General features: G+C 46.1%; 1 long non-coding RNA gene across 2 annotated transcripts in view; it reads right to left on the bottom strand.

The window, feature by feature from the left end:
- LOC120371262 overlaps positions 1–20,946 on the bottom strand; it is a 34,333-nt gene extending 13,387 nt beyond the window's left edge. For both annotated transcript variants that reach the window (XR_005584245.1, XR_005584244.1), the window contains exon 1: positions 20,828–20,946. This is a non-coding gene — a long non-coding RNA (uncharacterized LOC120371262). The remainder of the gene's footprint in view (positions 1–20,827) is intronic.
- Positions 20,947–23,191: the final 2,245 nt, after the last annotated feature.

The following is a 23,191-nucleotide window of genomic DNA, read 5'->3' as shown; positions in this document are numbered from 1 at the left end:
GCTGGCTTGCCTGTCAGGTTTTTAACAGCGAGAGTTTCTGTTACATGACTGTTTACAAGTAAAGCGTCCCATATTTACTAAGGTGTCATTATCACAGGTTATTACATTTACTGTGGAGGAACGTCAGCGCAGCAATCCGTAAGCTGTGCTTTGAAGTACGTGACAAGTTTAAATGGCGTAAAAAGCCCATTACTTTTAAAACATCAAGCACACAACTAAGCTGTGAGTTTAAGTACAGGGCCAGTTTTTGTAAACTGCATGCAACATTTCATATGTCCCAGCACACTGCATCCAGTGCAGGGGACTGGAGTAGGAGACCTCTCAACATCCCTTCCAGTCCTATGAGTCTATAAACTGCGTGGTGAGGTTCATGGCCTGAGTACACAAAATGCATAATACAAATACTATTTCATTCCCTGTTTGTTCATAACACTGTCCACATACTGTACACACAATTTCTATTCCCCCCCTCACCCATTGGACCATGCAAACCCATTATGTCAGAGCACACAGCATCCCTGATTGCCACTGAGTGCACGGATCCTGCTCCAGTAATGACAGCTGCTCTTGCTGGCTGTGTGTACCGACTTAGCAGTCTAGCAGTGTCTTGAGTCCATTCCTAGCACAATGGCTCACCTGTGTCCTGGCACTCATTGGGCAGACCCCAGCAGGCAAAAACAATGGGTGGCATTGCTGACACTGGCAGCGGATGGCTCTGTGAGCATCGCCACAGGGATTTCAATCTGCCAAATGCACATTCAACCACCCTTCCGGAACGACTGCTTGTGTAGTCACAGCTCCTGTCGCCAGGCCTTCGGAGATCAGGGCACGGCTTCACAAGCCGTAGCAAAAAGGGGCACATAGGGAATGCCAGTGGGGCAGCGACTCCATTTATAATAATGTGATTTGATGGGACTAATGTCCCACATTCCTCACAAAGGTAAAATCCTGAGCTCTGGAACACGCTGACGACATGCACCTGGGCAGTGCTCGTGTCCGTGAACCTGCCCTTGTGGCTGACCAAAGCCTGCATCATGCTGGAGTAGTATCCTCTGTAGTCTCTGTGCTCATGCTCCTTGTGGTGGGCATACTATGGGCACACGAGGTCTCTTGATAGCCCCTGCTCACTTTGGGAAGCCCATTCTCTCCAAACCAGCAATTATTTCAGGGCCATTGTTTATGCCCACAATCCACAAGTGCTGACTTTTGTTTTTTCCCAGGGGGTGCTCCTCTCCCCCCCCATCCCCGCAGTGTAAACAGCAGGCGGGGCCCCGGGGGAGGGGGCTGAGCAGGGGTGGGGCCTCAGGGTGGAGCTGCCGGGGGAGAGGCTGAGCAGGGGCAGGGGCTTGGGGCCGAGTGGTGGGCGGGGCTCAGGGGGAAGACTCTGAGTGGGATGGGACCTTGGGGGGAAGCGCGGGTGGAATGGAGGGAAGGGGCCAAGGTCTGGGCCCTGTGGGTGCTGAACACCCCCTATTTTTTTCTGTGGGTTCTTGAGCCCTGGGGCACTGATGGAGTCAGGGCCTATGCCACAACCTTTGAGTAAATCACAGTCCTGATCACCTCACAAACCTCCACCACCACAATCCCAGCACTGGGGACTTGCCAACAACAAACTGGTGAGCCGTGGCCCTGTAGGAGTCTGGGGAACCCAAATTCCAGATGCCTGTAGCCAGCTGCTTTGGGACCAGCATGGCCTCCCACACGTGGGCGTCCTAGTCCTGGAGGGCCGGGATCTGTAGACTCAGCAGACTGGGCTAGATGGGAGGATAAGTGCCTGAGCACCTTCTGCCTTGCCTGGGTGTGTTCCAGGTTGCAGTGAGTCACAGCAGCGTGGAACATCTGGCAGTAGCAGGACTGGAGGGAGAAGAGCTCCTGGGAGATGCAAGTGACTGTAGGGCCATACTTTCGATGGGAGCTGGGTGTGCCTTTCACAAAGTCAGCAGGAATTAAGTGTCTCAATGAATTTAGCACCCTGGAAAAAATCACACCCTTCCCCAAGATTGCCCAGGACTTTTAATGTATTCCTTTAAACTGGGGCCTTTTCTGGAGTGTAGAATTGCTGAATGGCCATGAGTCTGCTTCTCCCTAGGAGCCAATGGGCATACGTACAGCCATATATTTGTGAGACTGTCTTTATTTTGTGGCCTTACTCTCCATGTCATGCCTGAACAGAGTCTTTGTTTATGGTACATAATAAGCACTGTAACAAGAACTTACTTGCCAAATGATGTGCCACTAATGTCTCTCTTTGACTCCTACTGGTTTCCTCTTTAATACCGTGCAGAGATCAGGAATAGGAGTGGTCAAATTGTTGTGGTGTGGGTGAGTGTGTGGGGAGATTAGAATTTATTGCTCATAAACTGAGAGAGCTGAGGATTAAGCTGCTCTGTTTACTCTCAATAATAGTAATAATACCTAGCTCTTTTATAGCACTTTTCATCAGTAGGTCTCAAAGTGCTTTACAAAGAAGGTCAGCATCCTTATACCCACTTTACAGATAGGAAAACCGAGGCACAGGCAGGCGAAGTGGCTGGCTCAACCTCACCCAGCAGGTCAGGGGCAGAGCCAGGTCTTCTGAGTCCCAGTTGAGATCCAGTGTGCTCTATCCAGTAGGCCACACTGCCTCTCAACATGGCCATGGGCAGAGCTGGTGTCCCACACTAACCAGCCTAATAGCCTTAACACTGATCCATTAGCTCACTATCAATGCCCATTCACTCTCTGGTGAAAATGCCAGAAAGACACCGATAGTTCTTTCAAACTGAGACCACCAAACACATTTCACAGAGACCATGCAGCAACCAGGTGGAGGGGAACAGTTTTCAGACACTATCAACTCATGGTGACTTTGAACAAATGACTCAGAGCTGAAAGACACTGTCCCATACCAATCTGCTGAGCCCTTCAGCCAGAAACTATAATGTCATCCTTGGAGCCCTCTCAGAGCAGTGGGGCAAGCACAACATTTTGCCTTTCCCAGGTAGAGGAGCATATGGGGCATCTTGGATGGAAGAAGCTTTATATAGAGTGGATAATCATTTCATTGTGCCTTTTAATCAACTAAAGCTGGGTTCATGCTTTCAAGAAACACATGTATACAAAAAATGTGGCTGGATCAACAAATCTAAGTAGAGCTGGTCACAATTTTCTCAATTTTGATTTTTCAATAAAAATTTGAATTTTGACTCCCATCAAAACAAAAACAAAACCAAAAACCACCCTGACAAAATTTGCATGAAATGCCCACCTTTTCCACCCCGCCCCCCTGTTTTTCATTTCCAGTTGTAGGGCAGTCGATTTTTTCAAATGTTGACCCTCTCCCCAAAATAAAAATAAAAAATAAAAATGTCAGCTTTTGACATTGGCCCCACCTCTAAAAGGCAGAGCATGGCTAGGGGCCTTTTTTTTCTCTCTTAATTTTAAGAAACATGCGTTGTGTTTCTGAACTGCTCTCCTGAGTGGAGCTCTTCCTGGCTCCAGATTCTGCCTCAGGCCCTGAGCCTGTTAAAAAGTTAAACATGTTGGAACAGGGTGGTCTGTGGCCAGTCAGCCCTGTTCAATGATCCCTACCTCTTACACCTGTGCAGGTGTGGGACTTAAGAGGAGGAAAGCCCAGCAGTTGAATACTGGTGGGGGGAGGAAAACAGGTGGGTTTGAGCAAACCTGAGTGAGTGGGGCACTCAAGCCCAAAGAAACTGGTGAAATGTGTAAAGACCGAGTCCACAAGGAGTGAGAGGCTCATGGCTGGACTAGAACTCAGGGACAAAAGAGGAAAGCCCAGCAGAATTGAGTGGAGAGATGAGTACAAAGCAGAAGGAGGCCTGTGGCAGATTCCAGGTAGGAAGATATGGGAGTGTCTGCTTGGGAAAGTGCAGGGAGCCAAGCCTAGGAGGGGCTGACAGGAGAGATGGCAAGGAGCCTGGGGTGGGCAAAGAATGCTTGAATTAGAGAAGAGAAAACAGACCCCTTGGGAAGGAGGGGGATGGGCCCGGTTTGAGAGTGAGGGAAAGACTTTTTGTGTTGTTTGATTTGCACTTGGCTTCCCAGGAAGCGGTGGACACTTGTTAATGACTTAGCTGAAAGGCCAAGTCATTGCTATGGCAAAAATAGGCTGAAAATTGTGGTGAGGAAACTGAGGCAGAGCATGGCAATGCTAGGTTTTGCCATGAGAGGGTGCTCTGAGAGGTGAGTTTTATAACACATGTGAAAGTCTTTGCAGAATCAGGGCCTATGGTTGTATAGGTAAAGATATTCATAAATGATCTGGAAAAAGGGGAAAACAGTGAGGTGAGTAATTTTGTATAGTCTACAAACTTAGCCAAGAGAGTTAAGCCCAAAGCAGACTGCAAAGAGTTCCAGAGGGAACTCACAAAACTGGGTGACTGAGCATCACAATGGCAGATGAAATTCAGTGTTGATAACTGCAAAGAAATGTATAATTGGGATTATGTTTTCCAATATGGATACAAAAAGATGGGGTCTAAATTAGCTGTTACCATTCAGGAAAATAATATTGGAATTGTGGATAGTTCTCTGAAAACATCTACTCAATATAGAACAGCAATTTAAAAAAAAAAGCTGCTAATGTTAGTAACTGTGTGGAAAGGAACAGATAATAAGACACAAATATCTTTGTGCCACTATATAAATCCATGGTACGCCACACCTTGAATATTGTGTGCTATACTGGTCATCCCATCTAAAAAAGGGTATATTAGAAATGAAAATGGTGCAGAGAAAGGCAACAAAAAATAGTAGGGTTATGGAACAGCTTCCCTGTGAGGAGAGAGTAAAAAGATTAGGACTGTTCAGCTTAGAAAAGAGATGACTGCCGGGGGGAGGATATGATAGAGGTCTATAAAATCACAAATGGTGTAGAGACCGTGCATAGGGAAGCGTCATTTACCCCTTCACAGAACACAAGAACCATGGGTCACCCACTGAAATTAATAAGCAGCAAGTTTAACACAAATGTAAGTGAGTGCTGCTTCACACAACACAGTCAACCTGTGGAACTTGTTTCCATGGGATGTGGTGAAGGCCAAAAGTATAAGTGGGTTCAAAATAGAATTAGGTAAGTTCTTGGAGAATAGGGCCATCAATGGCCATTAGCCAAGATGGTCAGAGACTCTGGGTGTCTCTAAGCCTTTGACTGCCAGAAGCTGGGACTGGGTGACAGGAGATGAATCACTTGAAATTCCCTGTTCTGTTCATTCCCCCTGAAGCACCTGGGGCTAGCCACTGTGGCAAGCCAGAATACTGGGCTACATAGACCATTGGTCTGACTCAGTATGGCCATTCTTGTATATATCACCACCTGAAGCCTCACAAAGAAGCTCTACCTGCTAGATCTATGCCCAAGTCACTGTTGCTGTTTTCTGGGCAGTGGAGAGGCAGCCTAGTTGCCATCGTGAAGATGTAGGCCAAGGACAATGCGCCCGATAAGCAGGGGCAGTGTTTGTAGGTGGGTGTAGGGTCTTGGGGGGTGCCGGAGGTGCATATTCACATTCTGGTTATAGATTATTTGCTGCTTAGCTATGTGAGAAGAATTAGAGAGGAAAAAATAACCTCACGTGCAGAATGCAGATACATTGTGTCCAGCAGCAGGGGCTGAGACAGCAACCTCCAGAGCGAGATGCACCAGACCCGTGTCCTTTGTGTACTGGACAGAGGGGGCTGAGCAGTACTCAGGGAAACACTCCAACTCCTCAGCTTGTTTGAAAAAGTGCTGCTCCTCTCTGCTGCAATGGTTCCTCCTCTGCCTCCGCCAGGCTGCGTATGCTCACCCTATGGCTCTTGCGGCTTCTTCCCTCTGTTCATGAAAGCTCCCCCCAATGTTCTTGTCCCCCTTTTCCTACTTCCCTTTGCCCTCCTGGTGGCTGCTTCAATTTGGGGCCTGAATCAAAGTCTTCTGAGAGTCATTTGCAGCTCCACTCAGTCCTCTCTCAAAGTGACGTGCCAGTAGAAACGCCCAGCAACAGTCAATTCACTCGTGGGAGCTCTGCTTTGAGAGGGTTGTTTGCCTGGTCTTGCCAGCAGGCTGGACAGTCTGGAGAGCTCTGATCTTCCTTTACTCGGGGTTTACAGTCACCGCAGCAAGTTCATTGGTGTTAATGTGGCTGTGATAAATACCTCCTGTTGGAATTGAAGATTATAGGTTCTGCCAATAACCCTGTTAGATTGATGCCATGGGGTGTGGAGAGCTTCAGCTGACTGGTTCCAGATTTCATCTGAGACAAGACTTTAAAGAAAGTTGTCTGGAGCTTTGTGGCTCTGCAAAAATCAGTGCAGTTGGGGTCACAGCTACTCCACCAGTCAGTGACCAAACATTTTCCCTCCTTTCCTTGGCATGGTCCTGACAAATGGATTCACACACTTGAACTTTAGGTGGAAGAGTTTCTTTGGCACCATTAATGGGAATCTCATTGGCGTTACCTGAACTATTGGCAACAGGTCAGCACATCTCTTAGCAGACAGCTTAAACAGCTGAGCATTTTCAGGCAGGAAGGTTAATGTCCAGCTCTGACAAACAAATAAAAAAAAAATCAAAGACTCTATTTTAACTATGGAAACCACAGCTAACCAAGTATCTAGTAGTGAAGGAAGCACCACTGTATTGAATATAGCAGATCTCAAAGGGTTTATATACTGCCCTTACATCCCACAAGCCCTGAGTAAGAGGCAGTGAATAGTTGTTCTCCCAGGAGCAGACCACCCCAACTGCTCCTTTGCTGAGGGTAGAACGAAACTCTACCACCCCTCTACCCAGCACAGCTTGCTTCCCCCCTTGGCATCAGCTTGGCTATGCTGGGTTGTGCACGTCTCTGCTCGTTCCTTGTCCACCTGCATGGGAAGGGGAGTAGCAGCTCATCTGCCTTCCCCAGGCGCAGACTGCCAAGGTGGGTAGCCTGCTCAGGGGAGTTCCTTCCTTTCCTGTCCAGCATGGGCCCATGAGCAGCCCATGAATGAGCCCAATGGGAAGAAGAATCCTGTTAATTCGGTGTGCGATAAAACACACACAGAGGTTCCCTCGAGAAGGAACTCTTGGAATTTGTGGGACACTTGAGGCTGAATTTCCTCTGCTAAGCCAGGTGAATGCAGATTACCTCGGCACTGAAGAGCTTTCCCGAGTAGCAGCTCACCAAAAGGCGATGGTCACAAGAATTTCCATGTAAAGCACACTGTGCTCCCATATTAAAATATTTTGACTTGTGTACCAGAGGGGAAAAGGGGGAATGCGTCAGCACATGTGAAAATACTTAGATGGTGGAAGTCAACTTCTGATGATGTTTAGTCAAAATGGGTTGAGAGCATATATGTGAAAACATTTATGCAGAGCTCATTTTTGAGAGACACGAAAAAGAAAATCAGCTCCCCGGTGTTAAATTGCTCTGACAGACTTGATGTCAATTGTTTTCCGTAGCCGGTCCAGTATCTAAAAAGCTAAACTTAATAAAAAGTGGGGGGAGGGGCGGCGGGGGAGTCCTTGGGGAACAGGCTGATAACCATGGTTAACAGCTCAAACATCCTCCATCTTAATGCTTGGCATTCAGAAAGTTGAACAACTCAATTCCTTTGGTGGCACTTGAGTGTTTTGTTCCACACATAAGGTTTCTAAAATCTTTGCAGATCCTACCACCTAAAAGCTGCAAATGAAAACTGTTAGTATTTGGAAAGATCTTGTAAGTTAGGCTTAAAGGGAAATCTAGACAGCCTAATGCAAAAAGGGTAATAGCTGAAACCTGCAAAAACCTTCAAGCTTTATTTACTAAGCTGATAAAAAGTAGCTTTTTAGGGACAGAGGAAATCCCTAGTATATTAACATGAGCTTCTCACAGGTTTATAGTTAAGTAAACATGCTTCACTACAAGAAAATGTTTAAGAGCATTTGCAACAATAATGAAGGTTAGAATTAACTTTATAGCTTACATTTAAGATTAGGAAAATACTATATAATGAAATGCGGCTTCAGTGTTACATAAAATAACACTGAACAGAGATAAGGCTATTCTGCCCCAGCGTTGGTTGGCTGGTTGGTAATCTTATTACTGAATGAATGTAACTAAATTCTTTGAAATAACTAGATGTCTCTAGTTTTTTTTTTTTCCCCTGTCTGGCAGAATAGATGAGAGAGAGAGAGAGAGAGAGAGAGAGACACACACACACACACACACACATACATATATATATATATATATTTAGGGACCACTGAACTGTGCACCCCTTCCCCCCTCTATAAAATAAATGTCATTGTGAGTAAATGTAGAGTAAATAGAGCATTGTGAAGAGATAACAGTGGAAGCTCTCAGTCTGAGCTGATGTTTCTTTCTTACCTCGTGCTATTTTGCCTAGGAATGAGAGGGTGTTTTGGTGAGTATGAATAGCCATTGCTATTAGATCCTTTAATAGTCACAAGTTAAAAAGCCAGCCAGATATTAGCTCTCCACTTTCTTGCTTGTATTGGTTTCTTGTTCTAGCCTGAAGGTCATACTCCTTTCTTGGTCCACAGACCAAAGAGATCATATATGTATTGTTGGTTTGTTTTTGTACTTTAAGGTTTATCCTCTTTATAGAATGAACTGATAGGCAGTTCATCCACCAGCGAAATGCGGTCACTTCTGGGAGGAAACCTGGATAGAAAAGTTGAGGACAGGAAGTCCTAGATTCATTTGAAATTGCCAGATGAGGAAGGAAGGAATTTTGGTAACCGTAATGATATTAGCCCTGTTGGAACGTGGCCAAGACACTGAGATTGGCAAGGACCATTTTACAAGGACCTGGTTTTTACAGCAAAGGGGGTACTGCAATGACACAAGTCTCACTGGTACCTTGCCAGGGGATTGGTTGATAGCAGACTCCGAGGGGAGAGTGCTGTGATGAATCCAGGTGCTTCAGGCAAGATATTTGCCAAATAAATTGCACCCACCCACCTAGGGAATCAGGACTAGGACCTTGTCCCATCCGCTCCAAAATTCCAGGTGTCTAGGTTGTGAGCTAAAGAACTCTCTTAGGAAGCAGCAGGTTCCTTTGCATGGTTGGGAATGAACCACTAGAGAACACCAGGGCTGTATAGACCTGGACACCTCCAGGCAATGTTCATCACCTATTACCCCTCTGATTAGACCAACTCATCCATCTCAGGTACTTATCTGGCCCCCATCACTGCAGTGTCAGAGCACCTCACGGTCTATAATGCACTGTCCTCGCACCAACCCTATGAGGCAGGGCAGTGCTGGTCTCTCTATGGGGGACTGAGGGACGGTCCCCGCCTGTGACTTGCCCAAGGTCACACAGGAAGCTGGTGGAAGAGCAGAGAACTGGACCCAGGTCTAGTCTTAGGCTAGTGCCGTAACCGCTCAAAGTGGTTCACAGGATGCATGTGAGTTTCACAGTTAAAATCCCATAGCCGGGTGCTAGTCTATAACAACTCCTGCTAACAGCCACGGTCTCCCGCTCTTGGAGCCTGGCTAGACCCCTGGTGTTTCAACAGTAGAATACGTACACAGGGATTCCCCCTGTCCCCTACAACAGTGCTTCTCAAAATGGTGGTCTGCAGACCGGTGCCGGTCCGCGAGCCATCGGCTGCCGGTCCACGGCGAGTTTCCTCATAAGACTGTCAAATAGGATAATAATATGGCACCGGTCCCTGGCACATTGGAAAAAAAATTGCCGGTCCCCCACATCCAATAGCTTGAGAAGCACTGCCCTACACCACATCAATGTAGTAGCATACAGGAGCTTGAAAAGCCCTGGCGCTGGCCAGAGAGACCTGCCCCAGTCTGGGTACTAATATAGGGCTGCACTAGGTGGTACTACACAGGTCACCCCACAAGCCTCAGCATAGGGGCTGGGCTGGAGGGGACATGCCTGGAGCAGGAGGGGAATCCTAATAGTGCACCCTACTACCAGGATTCCGGGCAGCTCAGGAGGCTACTGACATTTAGAGCAGCTACGAAGGCTGCTCTGAATTACACTGGAGGACACGTACCCCAGAACTGGAGGTACACAAGCCACCTTTTTACCTGTGTGCTGCACCCCCTGAAAGCACAGCCCCTAATTTCATTCACAGATTCCAGCACCTGAGCTTGAGGGAATCAGTGGCATTACTCTGGGATAAGTGAGAGCTGATGTTTGCCCAGGAAGCATCACTTTCTTTGTCTTTGTGCCAGCAATACAAACCTAACAGCTTCTGCTTTGCCTACCAAAACTGCCCAAGCAGATCAAGCCCCCAGCTCGAAGGAGCCGGACTGAAAAGGCAGTCACTGCTTTTATTTCATCTGCTTGCCTGCGTCACTTCAAGGCAGGCTCCAGTATGATTGTTCAGCCTTGGTCTCAGCAGGTTAAGAAGAGGGAGCTTAGCTTGAGGCACGTGAGTCGTACCAGACAGAAGCGCCGGTGCAAGAGGTCACCAAGCACTATCGATTCCTGTTTGGGCTCGGAGTTTGAAGGGTTATCCTGATCAGAAGCAAAGCACGGCAGTGGATTTTCAGTCTATTTGAATGCCTTGGGACGCTTCCAAAAATAGAGACAGAGCTGCCAGAAAATTGACACTCCCATCAACCAATATTAACGTATCCAGGGAGCAAACTGCAGCTGTCACCAAGTCTGGGGAGACAAATGATTTTCTCCATGCAGTGAAACCCAGCACTGTTTCTGAGAAAAGGGGTGTGTGTGTGAGCATTGCCTGTTCTGTTTATTCCCTTTGAAGTGCCTGCCATAGGCCATCCTTAGAAGACAGGGTGCCGGGCTAGAGGGTCTGTTGGTCTGACCCCGTACAGCCGCTCTTAGGTTGAATACTGAGGCAGCTCTGAAGTCATTTGGAAAAGAAATATAAAGCTGAATTTCCCACTTTTGTAAAAATGGGAAATCCTGGCCCTGTGATAACAACCTATCCACTGACCTCACTTCTTGCCAAACAATTGCAGTAGGTGTAACCCTCCCATCTGCAGGATGTTGGAATGGTGCAGTGTTCACTGGACCATTATTTCCCTGCTGCTTTCTGATTGGTCAGGTGCCCTTCAGCCAATCGAGGAACATCTTATCTTCAGCAGGTCCGTTTAGTTCTTTAGTAAAAGCAAGCTGTCCTCTACGAATAGACTGGCCTCTGGATTGCTGCGCCTGTGGAAATGCTACGATATCGGTGAATAACGATCAAGCAGTCTGATGAGCTAACATGTTTCATTAGGGGGGCAGCATGGTCTCGTGTTTCTCAATCTTTTTGATACCAGGGACTGGCAACGGGCTTAAATTGCAGCCAGGGCAGTTTAGGTTGGACATTAGGAAAAACTTCCTAACTGTCAGGGTGGTTAAGCGCTGGAATAAATTGCCTAGGGAGGTTGTGGAATCTCCATCATTGGGGATTTTTAAAGAGCAGGTTAGACAAACCCCTGGCAGGGATGGTCTAGATAATACTTAGTCGTGCCCTGAGTGCAGGGGACTGGACTAGATGATCTCTTGAGGTCCCTTCCAGTCCTATGATTCTATGAATCTGCCCCCGTCTCCTTGTGACTTGCAAAAGAGATTTTTCCACTGAGATGTGTATGAATGAGTTTGTCACCTCTCTCTCCCCCGGGAGCATACAGGCACACTCACCCCAATACTCCTACGCTCCATGGCACATAATAAAAGGATACCAGTTCGATGATGCAGTCTGAATTCATCATGGAGCTCTTAGGGCATGTCTACACTGCACTTAGACACCCTCAGCCGGCCCGTGCCAGCTGACTTGGACTCGGGCTCGCTAAGGGGCTGTTTAATTGTGGTGTAGATGTTTGGGGGCCCTCCCACCTCACAGGGTCCTAGATCCCGGACTCCAGCCCAAGCCCGAACAGCTACACTGCAATTAAACAGCCCCTGAGTCAGCTGGCATGGGCCAGCCATGGGTGTCTAACTGCAGTGTAGACATACTCATAAAAGCCTGAGCCAAAGCCTGTTGAAGTCTATGGAAAGACTCCCATGAACTTCAAAGCGGTGTTGAACTAAACTGCTGTGGATTATTACAGTTATTTGCAGCAGGTAGTTTGCCTGTTGACAGTAACATTGCTAATAACTTACTGGGATATATACAATGGGTGCCCCAACTCTAGGTGAGTAATAACAACACTTAGCACTTTACAAAGGAGGTCACTATCCTTGCCCACATTTTACAGATGAGGAAACCGAGGCAGAGATTTGAAATGATTGGTTCATGCCACCCAGCAAGCCAGTGGCAGAGCCAGGAGTAGAATCTAGCTCTCCTGAGTCCAAGTCTAGTGCTCCTTCCACTAGGCCACACTATTTTCTGCTCCCCGATCCAAGCTGTCAGTGTTATCGGCTGTGCTCCTATACGTCAACACCACTCAGAGAGATACAGGCGGCAGCATGACCCTGAATGATCAGCTACCTGTGCTGTGTGGGGCGGTGCTGCTCTGGAGGAGCATGGCCCCAATGGTGCTGCTGCACCCTGGGGACTGTGGGAGAGCCTCTTTGCTGCTCTCCATGTTGCTGCAAAAGGTCAGAAAATAGGGTACTTGGGTCTCTGTGCCATAGGTGGTAGGATTTGGGGTCTGTCTAGATACAGGGCGGCACCTTTTGAATGTAAAGTCTGGATTTTTTTATTTTATTTTTGAATGGATTTAGTAAACCAGTTCCAAAGGGATGTGTGAATGCGCTTCTTTTGGCTTAAGCCAGGTTTTTATTTCAGTTTAGTTTGTTGATTAGGAGCAGGCTTAAACTAAGCTGCAATAAGCCAACCCAAATAAGCTCCCATCTTGTGGCTGGCAGCAGTTTAAATAAACCAATGGAAGTTTGTGTGTAGACAAGGCCTGAGTGAAAGGGGAGAAATTGAAAGGAAGGAGAGAGGCAGAAAAGGGAGTGAAGAGCAATACGAGAAGAACTGTAGAGCCGAGGAGTGAAAATGAGGGGTGGGGAGGAGTGAGAGACTGATGAGGGGTGAGGAAGGGGCGGGAATAAACATGATAAAATATGAGGACAGACTGTTTGTTTGTTAAAGGAGAGAGGGAAACAAAAAAGCTAGGAAAAGTCTGAGGGAACAACAGACACTGCTGAAGATGGAGGGAAAGGGAAAGCCAGCTAGAGCAGGAAAGGGCCGGGTGCAGTGTGAAGGAAGATTTGCTTTTCTGCATGGGAAAATTGTAGTGGTGTAAGTTCAGGAGTGAATTGAAACCACTATAGTTACACCCCGGTGTAATACTGGTATAACCTCTGCCCTGCCCCTGCCAGTATGAGGGAGGTCTTATCAGTGTATATTATTTTGCTAAACCAAATAAAGCCACTCCTCTGGTAGAAGGGTGTCCACATGAGGACCTTTGGTCTGACCAGTATGACCGTTCTAATGTTCTTATATTACTATAGCTCTGTTGGTTTGATAATACTGCAGTATAACTGGCAAAACTTTCCTCTGGAGTCTGTATCAACTTTGATGAGTTGTTGTGATTTGTTTGGAGGAAGGGAGGAGGGGGGGCACAGAATATCCCAAAGCCGGAAAGCAAGCACTGCACCCCCTGCAGATGGCCCCTGTGACCATAGGTTCTGGAAGTGACCCCCCTCCTTGTGGGGTTTTCGCCCTGCCCCCTTTCCTGTGGGTTTTTTCCTCCTTCCTGTGGTTACAGGGGTACACTGGCCATCTCTCCCATGCCATATGACCCACCAGACTGAGGAATCCCAGACAGTCTCCAGTGTTACCTGTAATGTTTTTCCCCTTTCTGCTTCGCTGTATAGCTGCAGCTTAGAACCTTCAGCCATTCCCCAACCCCAGTATGGCTACAGATTTGAAGAACCAGAGCAAGTACCCTCGGAGCCCCACTGAGCACTCCCAACTCACCAGGCTCTCCACGGGGTGGGCTCGGAGAAGCAGATTGGTGGCATTGTTGGGAAGCGGGGAGGGGTGGGTTGTGTACAAATCCCCCAGCATGCAGAGCTCCCACTAGCTCCTAGAGTTCTGGGCAGGAGTCTGTAGGAAAGAACCTTGATTATAAAATCAAAGTGGGTGACGGCTGCCCTGAATGTGGGGTTTGGGAGGCCACCCTGGCGCTGGAGACTGCAGCTTGGTGACCTGCCCACAAGGCAGCAATTGAGCATATGGGGGATGGGGCTGAGTCGTATAGGAACCCTGAGCATTGCTGTAGAGAGGGATGTGTGGTGATGAGGCTCTGGTGTCCCAGGCTGCAATAACCCGTCTGTTAGTGCTGTCTTCAGCATCTCCTAGCATCCGCCTCACTGCAAGGTGGTCACACCTGCCATTGCCAGTGCTGCATTCTCCTGTAGCCAAGTAGCCAGTCAGCTCCCCGGTGACCAGCAGGGGGCCTGCCCTCACCAGTGCCATGGCCAGGCTAACAGCACCCCTGCTCCAGCTGCCATAAATGAGCTGTCTGTGGGGCACTCCCAATCTACCCCTCGCTCCTTCTCTGTGCCTGGAACATGCTTGAGCATATGCCTGCCACTCTGCATGCTGGCTGGACATCCCCTGAAGAGCATGGCTGGGGCAGGAGGGAGTTGTATCTGGTGCTGCTTTCCTCCAGGATATTTTTGGTGCAATGTGTGTGCTGCTTACAGAAATGCCTATTCTCTCCTGAGAGTTTTGTGAATGGATTCAGGCCACCTGGTGTGGTCGTGCATTGTCACAGCTGCAGCAGATGGTTGGGGAAAGATGGGAAAGAATTCAGCTCCACTGATGTCCCTATTCCTGGGATGTTGGGGAGGGAGAGGATTCTCCTGCTCAGAAAAATACACAACTTAAAATGATTTGATGTTGTTTTTTGGAGAGGTGTGTGTATGGGGGGGGGTTATGTTTTCTGGGGTAGTCAAGAAGAGCATCTCAAGGGCCTCAATCTTTCATGGGTTCTTGGAATGAAATGGTACTTCTGGGCCCAGTAGGTGGTCAGTATCTCAATGCACTCCCATTGTACTGTGTGCATGTCGGGGTGAGAATCGCTGTATGACAGATTCCGCTGACATTCCGTTGTACATTTTAAACCTACATTATCTGAATGGAATAGGTGAAGAATTTGCAGGGAACAGAAGGAATTTTGCTCTGCTGCCTATATAAATGTAAGACTGTAAAATTCACCTTGTTTCATTGGCTGGCTTTTCTCATAAACGACATACTGCCTCTGCTTAGACAGGAAGCCTTCTTGTGGTGGTGGGGGACAAGCTGACAGTCACTTAATTTGCTAAGCCTGTAAGCTGTGGTTAGCTGGTATCCAGTTCAGAAAATTCTGTTAGTGTCACCTCACCCTTTCTTAGCTCCATGGCCCCTAACCGTGTATGTTCTGGCAAATGATCCCCCCCCCCCCCATCTCCCTCTACATACGCGCATACAAATGCAGACTCCAAACCTAAAGCAGGGATTTCTCAATAACAAACAATCTGCAGTTTATGTTATATGTGTGTGCGCGCACGTGTGCGCAATTGGAGTGTATCATCAACCAAAAGCCAAGTGCCTTCAACTACCCTTGAAGTGCCATAAACCCTATGGCTTGACTGAATAGTCTGCTTGTTACTAGACCACAGCAACATGATATAGGAACACAAGCTAAAGTCCCACCTCGTCATGCATGCAAAGTATTGAATGGAGAAGGTGGAAAAGGGAATGATAAATGAACCACACAAGCCTAGCCAAACATCACTCTTGTATAGTGCTTTCCCAAAGAGCTTTAGCCCAAATGGTATGTTTTTACTCCTGATATTTGGGTGATTAGAATGGGAGCTACAGCTTATGATCTAACTAATAATCATTAGTTTTATACTTATGTAAAAGTGCCCAGAGCGTGAGATGGGCACTTACTGATGACCTAATAAAATAAATGTGGCATCGCTCACAAGTGGCTAGATCCCTTTGTGTCCTGCATTCTAAAACCATCAGCCAATCAGTCCTGTTTAAGGATGAATTTTCTCTCCATATTATGTAAGTGAATTGGGATTTTGACTGCCTTTATTTTTTTGGGTGCCCAGCTTGACACAACTTAAAGAATCCTGTTTTTCAGAAAGTCCTGAGCATCCTTCTTCTGAAAACCAGGGCTCTGCATGGTGTCTCAAGCTGAGCACCTAAAAAATCGAAGCACCTGAAATGACCGGTCACTTAAATAGTGGGCCATAGGCCGTGGAGCTACTGGGGCCACCTGGGCCATAGCCCGACCACTCTTTGGATGGGTCAGACCTAAGTGGCACTGTGCCCCCGTGCCACTCACTAAGATTTGGAGGGAGTGGGTGTAGGTGCTCATGGGCCAGGATGGGGGTGTCAGGCTGCTGCTGGAGAGAGGGACAACTCAGAGAAGAGGAGGGTCAGGCAGGGTGATGTGGCAATGGGGCTACTCATGCTTAAACGCCTCAGGGCCTTGCTTTCTGTGTATACACATCCCCTCTTCTGTTGCAATAAGAACAACCTTGTACAAAGGAGCTGGGATCGTGATTCTACTTTGGAGCCAAGCTCAGTCTCTGTTGACTTGCACTTATCATTCAATGTCAGTTATAAACCTAGCAGCAATATTTGGAGGTGCATGTTGCTGGTTGGGTCAGAGAAGACCAAGCACCTGTCTGTACGTATGGCTGCCTAAAATGATTTGCTCAGCTTTAAATGATGGAAATTTCTTCTCCGAATGTTTTAAACTAGGAAATAGCAATGCTCCCCAAACCTAAAAAGCCTCTTTTATGTGACTATTTCTTTGGTGACCAAAGTGTCTGAGTTTTACAAGAGCTGCTTATCCTTTGATAAAACAAAATCAGTGAATTTATGCTGACAGCTTCAGATGCCGTGGAAACCTAAGCAACCTTTCACCAACATATGATGTTTGCTGGATCATGTCTTAAGAATAAATTGGAAAAGCATCTTTGGTAATTTTAATGAGTAATAAAGAAGATTGTTTGTTTTATTTACATATAAAAGATTTTTAGAACCCTAAATTGTTACCAGCAACACTTACCCAAAATGAAAGGTTGTGCTAGGTGGAAGGGGTTTTTTGTCCCACAATTAAAAACATTAAAAAGAGAAAAAAATGCAAAGAAAGATTGGGGAAGAGTCTGAACAACAAAATCACTATTAATCAATCATAGTCTGGTCACGATACCCTCTGATACTTCATTAAAACAAAATTAGGGACCTGTCTTGCATGTAGCTTTGACCACTTTTGCCTTTTGGAAATATTGATGAAGGTGATTCCATGCAATTTGGAGGAACAAGTAGATTCACAGTGTTAACAGTCAGTGATGTGGGTTTTTTTCCTAGGTTATTGTTACAAGAAGGCAAGTTCTGGAGCACAGAAAAACCACTTAGCCAACCGGAACAAATTAATTGTGTGTGTACAAATTCTACCACTTGTACACAGAGGCACCATTCTGCCACATATACACACCTCCTTCTATCACTTACACACATACAGCCCCTTCTTCAGCAGCTTTTTCTTCTAGCAACACAACTTGTGACACCAATGAAAGCCCCAGCATTGCACCATCCCTTATTAATATAGTTGTCTTTAGGAAAATTAGAGGATTAATTAAACGTCTTCATGCAATAACATAATGCTAACTGTTTACACTAAGCCACATTTACTTATGCAAATGATCATAACTGGAAAATTACTTCCTGTATAATTGTAATAGGAAATTAAAGACATGTGGAGGACATGCAAGGCAATCATTTTTTAATTATACACTCCAAAATGAACGAGGGGAAGACCTAATCTGCCTATGTAAATGTTAATTATTAATTTAATGGATAGGTGCAAATGAGCTTGAAAGATATGGGCTGTAATTATAACAGTCTAAGGGCCCAGTCCTACCAACTTGCTCACAAGAGATGTCCCAGTGACTTCATGTGAGTAAGCGTTTCTGTGTCTGACCCTGAACTGAGCGGCCTCCTCTCACTGGAGTCTATGGGAACTGAGAATGCTCAGCATCTCCAAGGGGGGAGCCTTGTTTACACTGAAGCCATGCGGAACTGATTCCAATAGGTATTGGATCAGGGCCCATGCTGCTTATGTTCAGCCCATATGCCAATAAATTCAATTGCACACACAACAATTTGTTGCTGCTATATTTAAAATGAAATGGTCCCAGCTTGGGACCTAGACGCTAGGATCTTGGGAGAGCCATGTGAGCAATTAACCCAAACAGGGCCTGCACAGGCAAATAGGGAAAGCAAAACCTCCCTGTTTGCATGTACCTGTGAACTCCAGTGTATTTTTTGTGTAATGATTTAGGACGCTTCGCTCCTGGATTGAATAGCCGTATTTTGTTTCCCTGTGCAGCTTAAAGAGCAAAAATGACAATGGAAGAAGTCGTAGCTGCTGTTTACATGACAGGCAGATCACTTGCCTTCAGTTCTCGGGGTTGCCCATTGATAAGACACTTTGCACAGGCTCAGATTAATGCGCAAGATACATTTTGGAGATGCTGTATTGTCACTTGCCCACAGGGTCACTGCATGGTAAGTCAGGAGTGTCTTCAAAGGGCTTCTGCATTCGGCATTGCATCGCAGGGTGCGTCAATGGGGTTATTGCGGAAAGAATTGGGGAGAAGCATGAGAAAATGGCAGTAGTTAGGCCCAATTTGTTGTGGGAAAGTGCAGAGCGAACTAGCCTGTTTCTGGCCATCTAGCAGCAATAGAGATCTTGTTGTTGTTCTCGACTGCAAGGGTGAGGAGGGGAAGGCTCTGTCAGGGAAAAACCGAGGGCCTGGGAAAGTATGTGGGAGTCTCTTCCCATCCCCCAACAGACCTAGGAGATAGTCCCTGATGAGGGGCCTTTTTTATCTCCTCACTCAGGATGAAGGCCTATTTTCACTTGAGGAATGGGTCCTTTGTTTTCCACCCCATCCCCCAATTGCTGGTATGGATGGGATCGCTGAATGGGAATCTTTCTTCCCAACCTGCACCCTGGGAAGTGCAGCTACCCTGGTCTATAGACTGGGGTCTGCCTTCCCGCCTGGCCTCTGAGAAATAGCATCATCCCTCCTAGCAGGCAGGATGGAACCCAGGCTGACTCTCTCTCTCTCATTCCCTCCCATTGTGGGGTAACTGTCCCCTCTTTCTCCATGGGGATCCCCAGATAGAGGGGTGTCTCTATCCCAGTGTGATGGAGCCCTGCAGTCAGGCCAGTCACAGGGATGGCTCTGTCTGCAGAGAGGTGGTCCCCTGAGCTCTCTCCAGTGGCAGATCAAAGCACATGATAGCTGAGGAGCCTGGACACCTTATCTGTATGTGTGCAGCAGCCATGTTAGCAGCATGTGTGCATGTATATTCGTCTGCAGCGAGTATGCCTGTGATTATGCATTCAACAGGCATTGGGAGGTGTGCAGGGTGGAGCCAATGCAGTGAACTTCAAAGAGCTCCCCCTTGTCATTCAGCCTGGACCCATGTTGCTGTAGCCTCTCTCACTGGAGATTAGATACGTAGCTAGATTAGATAGAATGATGAAAGTGCACAGTACATGCTGCTTTCCAGCCTGGGGGTTACATGCATCCCTCTCCCCCTCCCGCTCTTTGTACTCGCTGCCACAAACTTCAACCAGGAGCGGCCCAGGCTCTACGTCCGTATTATTCTTGCCATCTTCCTGACAGGCGTAGTAATATACAGAGCTAGCTCAAGCTGGGAACATTTGAATGAGGGAGATTTCAAATGTCTCACTGAGGCACAATGCAACAAACTGCTTCATAAGGTGGGCATGTGAGCCACTGGGGAAAGTGACTACAAATGAATCCAAGAGGAGGGACGGTTGGCAGGGCTGCCTAGAAGGTTTATCAGCTGGAAAATTGAAATATGTAACTGTTCTAGAGAAGCACTAACAATGGGTGTGTTGGGTGGTTGGGGTTATTAAACTGCTGCTTAAACTGTAATAAAGATTCAGCAGTCTTAGTATAGTAACAATAATATTTGTTCAATGGCTAAGATCCTATTAAGTATTTCTCAACAGAAACCTCCCAGAATACATAAATAATTGGTCACAGCCAGTTTCTGATAGCTTTCCTCACACTGAGCAATACCAACTCTTGCAATAGTTGTGCCTATTACTGGATCAAAGCACTAATCAACATGATTTATCTGAATCTAGCCCCAGTTTAACAAAAACAAAAATATAATTGGCAAATTCCCAGATTGTTTGATTTCTAATTTTGCTCACTGGGATTCGTATCTCCCTTTCCTGAGACATGCTGTAAAATGATTTGACAAGCTAAGCATCATAATGTGACTATTTCTGAAATATTTGTTCAGTCGGGTATTGCAGTAGAAATTCCAAGGCCTTCCTAGATGTACAAGAGTGTTGGAGAGTGTTAATGCAAGCCGCCTGTAACGAAAGAAGCTTTTGCTACTCAAACAGATATATTATTTTTGAAGGGTACTTCTTTGAACATTAAGCCTTTCTCATGCTACACAGTGTTTGCATTCTTTTGTCTTGCATCCCTTTTAAATTTTCCCCAGGACATTTCAACTACTTTTTGTCTCTCTCTCCTTGCTGTGCTCAAAACCAGTAAACTAATAGGTGATGAAGGGCTGAATAATAATTCCAAACATCCTGAAAGATTTTTCTCTAAAGGTATTGAAAGGGAGGAAAAACAAAAACACATGTTGCAGAATACTTGCATATTTTACACAGCCTTTTTATAACATAAAATATCGACCCCGTATGTGATTACTTTGAAGAAACTTCTAGGAAGCACAATAAATTCAGTTTCTTTTTTTAACTCTTGCACAGTTCATATGTATGCTCATTTATTTCTTATTATAAAGCAGTTTTCTCACCAGTTCTGATTTTTATTAGTTGTGGTTCTACAATATCTCATAAATGAATCACATTATTACTAAGATTACAGTGTCTAGTTAGATCAAAATACTTACAAAAATGTTGACATCCAAGGGTTTTTTTTAAAATGAAAGCAGGGTGAATGGTGCAATGGCTTATTCCTAGTCCTATTTCACCGAGATGTGGGGCCAAATCCATTACTAGTTTAACCAGGTGCAACTGCACTAAAGGTAGTGGAGTCAATGTACTGGATCCACTTAAACCAATGGCACTTGTGGCCCAGGTTTTTAAAGGTATTTAGATCTTGCTGAGCTCAGCATTGCAACACCTAACTGATTTAGGAGCCTAAATCTCATTTTCAAAAGGGATTTAAATTCCTTAGGAATCTAAATTCCATCAACAGTCAATGGTGCCTTGTGGAGTCCTATATTTAGAAGCAAAAAATGCTAGCTTCAGCCAACTGTGGGACAATGGAATCGTTTGGGTACACGCCCATGGGTAGCCTGAGGGTCAGTTACTGCACCTCCAGTTTATATCTACTATAGGTGAAACCTTGACCTATTGAAATCAATGGCAAAACTTCCATTGACTGTGGAGTCAGGGTGTCATCCTATGTATATATCCTGAACACCTTACTCAGTATTTATTGGAACAGGCTTTCTTCACTTGCCTTATGTGAATCACTACAAATTTAAAGTGTTGACTGATGGTCCTGACCCAAGAATAATGTAAGACGGTAGGAAGCAAGACAAACAAAAATGCAGATAAAGGATGGTGAAATCTGTAATCAGGTCTTAACTGTTTCTTTGAACTAATTAATAAAAACAGATTTTTAAAGGTTTTTCAGTTAATGGAAATATGATTAGATCTCACTGGTGGTGAAAGATGGGACTGCAGTCTATATTCTTTGTATTTGATTATTCACAGGATCTGTGTAACTCTTATGGTGAGGTCAGTTAGTGTATGAATGAGTTAGAGAGCAACATACCGGAGAATGCAGAGGACTTTCATCACTTAGACATCAGTAAAGACGTCACATCAGTAAAGGTCATCCTTTCATGTGACTGAGTTACCTATTACTTAAAAACAAAACAAAAGGTGTGATCCTGAGCAGGCTCAAGGTCTGCATCAACCAGGGGGATCATGATCTGCCTTTGATTTTTCAGTTTATTCAAGCCAATTTCCACTCTGCTTCCTCAAATTGTTATGGTGTAAATATTTAAGATCGCAGGTCCTTGTCCAACCATTCTTATTCAAGCAAATGGAATAATAGACATGTCTACCCGCTGCTTATGGAGAACTGTTCGCTGCTGTATGGTCGTGTGCGCTTTTTCCATTCTAATGAGCGGGGTTCTACCAGTTCCCATTGGACAGCCTAAAAAACTGCACTGTCTGGCTTTTCCTGAGATCCAGCCTAAACTTTTCTTTTTCTAACTTCTTCCCATTACTCTTATTTATCCCTCCGTAGGCCAACCTAGACAATTGTTTCTCCTTGGTTGTTTTATATTAGTACCGATCCACAAGCAAGTTCAACTATCTCCCACTTTAACATTAATACATCTTCTGAGCAAAGCCAGACACAAGATGCTCATCTTAGCAGGAAACATAATCCAGAAATAATATTGCTGTGCACAGCACTTGTAAGCACTCCTGTGCATGACTGACAAGTGAGAAATCGGGAGGTCCTAAACATATAGGAGACAAACATTCTCCAACAACATACCAGCAGAGTTGTGCTATGTCTGGTGAACAGTAGAAAGTATTTCATTCACAGAGACATTTTACGGCAGATCCTCAGCCGGTGTCAATTGGCATAACTTTGTCAGCTTTAATGGAAACAAGCTGATCTCCCCGAACCGAGGATCTGGCTATCTGATTTTGTCACTAATTTGGTGATTTATTTTATGTGGAGAAAGCCACTACATGGGGAAAAACAGATTTCAACTTGCTCTAATGCACATAAATCTCCTCAGGGAGCCTGCTGAGCAGGGCCCCCGAGAGTGGGTTTGGGCCCCAGTGAAAAAAATTTTCGGGCCCCCCAGCAAGGGTGGACTGGCTAAACAGGGCCGACAAAGCCAGGGAAGCCGGGCCCCGGGCCCCCTTCCAGACTGCTGGGCCCCGGTAATTTGTACCGGCTTTCCCCGACCCCCTCGTCGGCCCTGTTCCACTCTGCCTTACCTTGCATATGACAAGGAAAGAATATGGTGCCTCCTAAAAGACAAAGTGGAATTCGCTTATTCCACCAACTCCACCACTGTTAACTTGCCTGATTCATGAATGAAAACCACCCCCACAGAGTTAGATAACCTGCCTTCCCAGCAGTGGGCTTGCACTGTTCATCTGGTCTTTTCAGTCCGGATCATCCCTGCTCAGGAGGTTCTCCTGTCGGGGACTGGTGGTCCAGAGAAGAGGGGACTAGTTTTAAACACCCTGCATACCCACACCAACCAAACGGGGGT

The sequence above is a fragment of the Mauremys reevesii genome, linkage group 9, assembly GCF_016161935.1.
Source record: "Mauremys reevesii isolate NIE-2019 linkage group 9, ASM1616193v1, whole genome shotgun sequence".
Classification (NCBI taxonomy): Eukaryota; Metazoa; Chordata; order Testudines; family Geoemydidae; genus Mauremys; species Mauremys reevesii.
The sequence above is the reverse complement of the archived record's forward strand: the minus strand, read 5'-3'. Positions and strand labels throughout refer to the sequence as shown.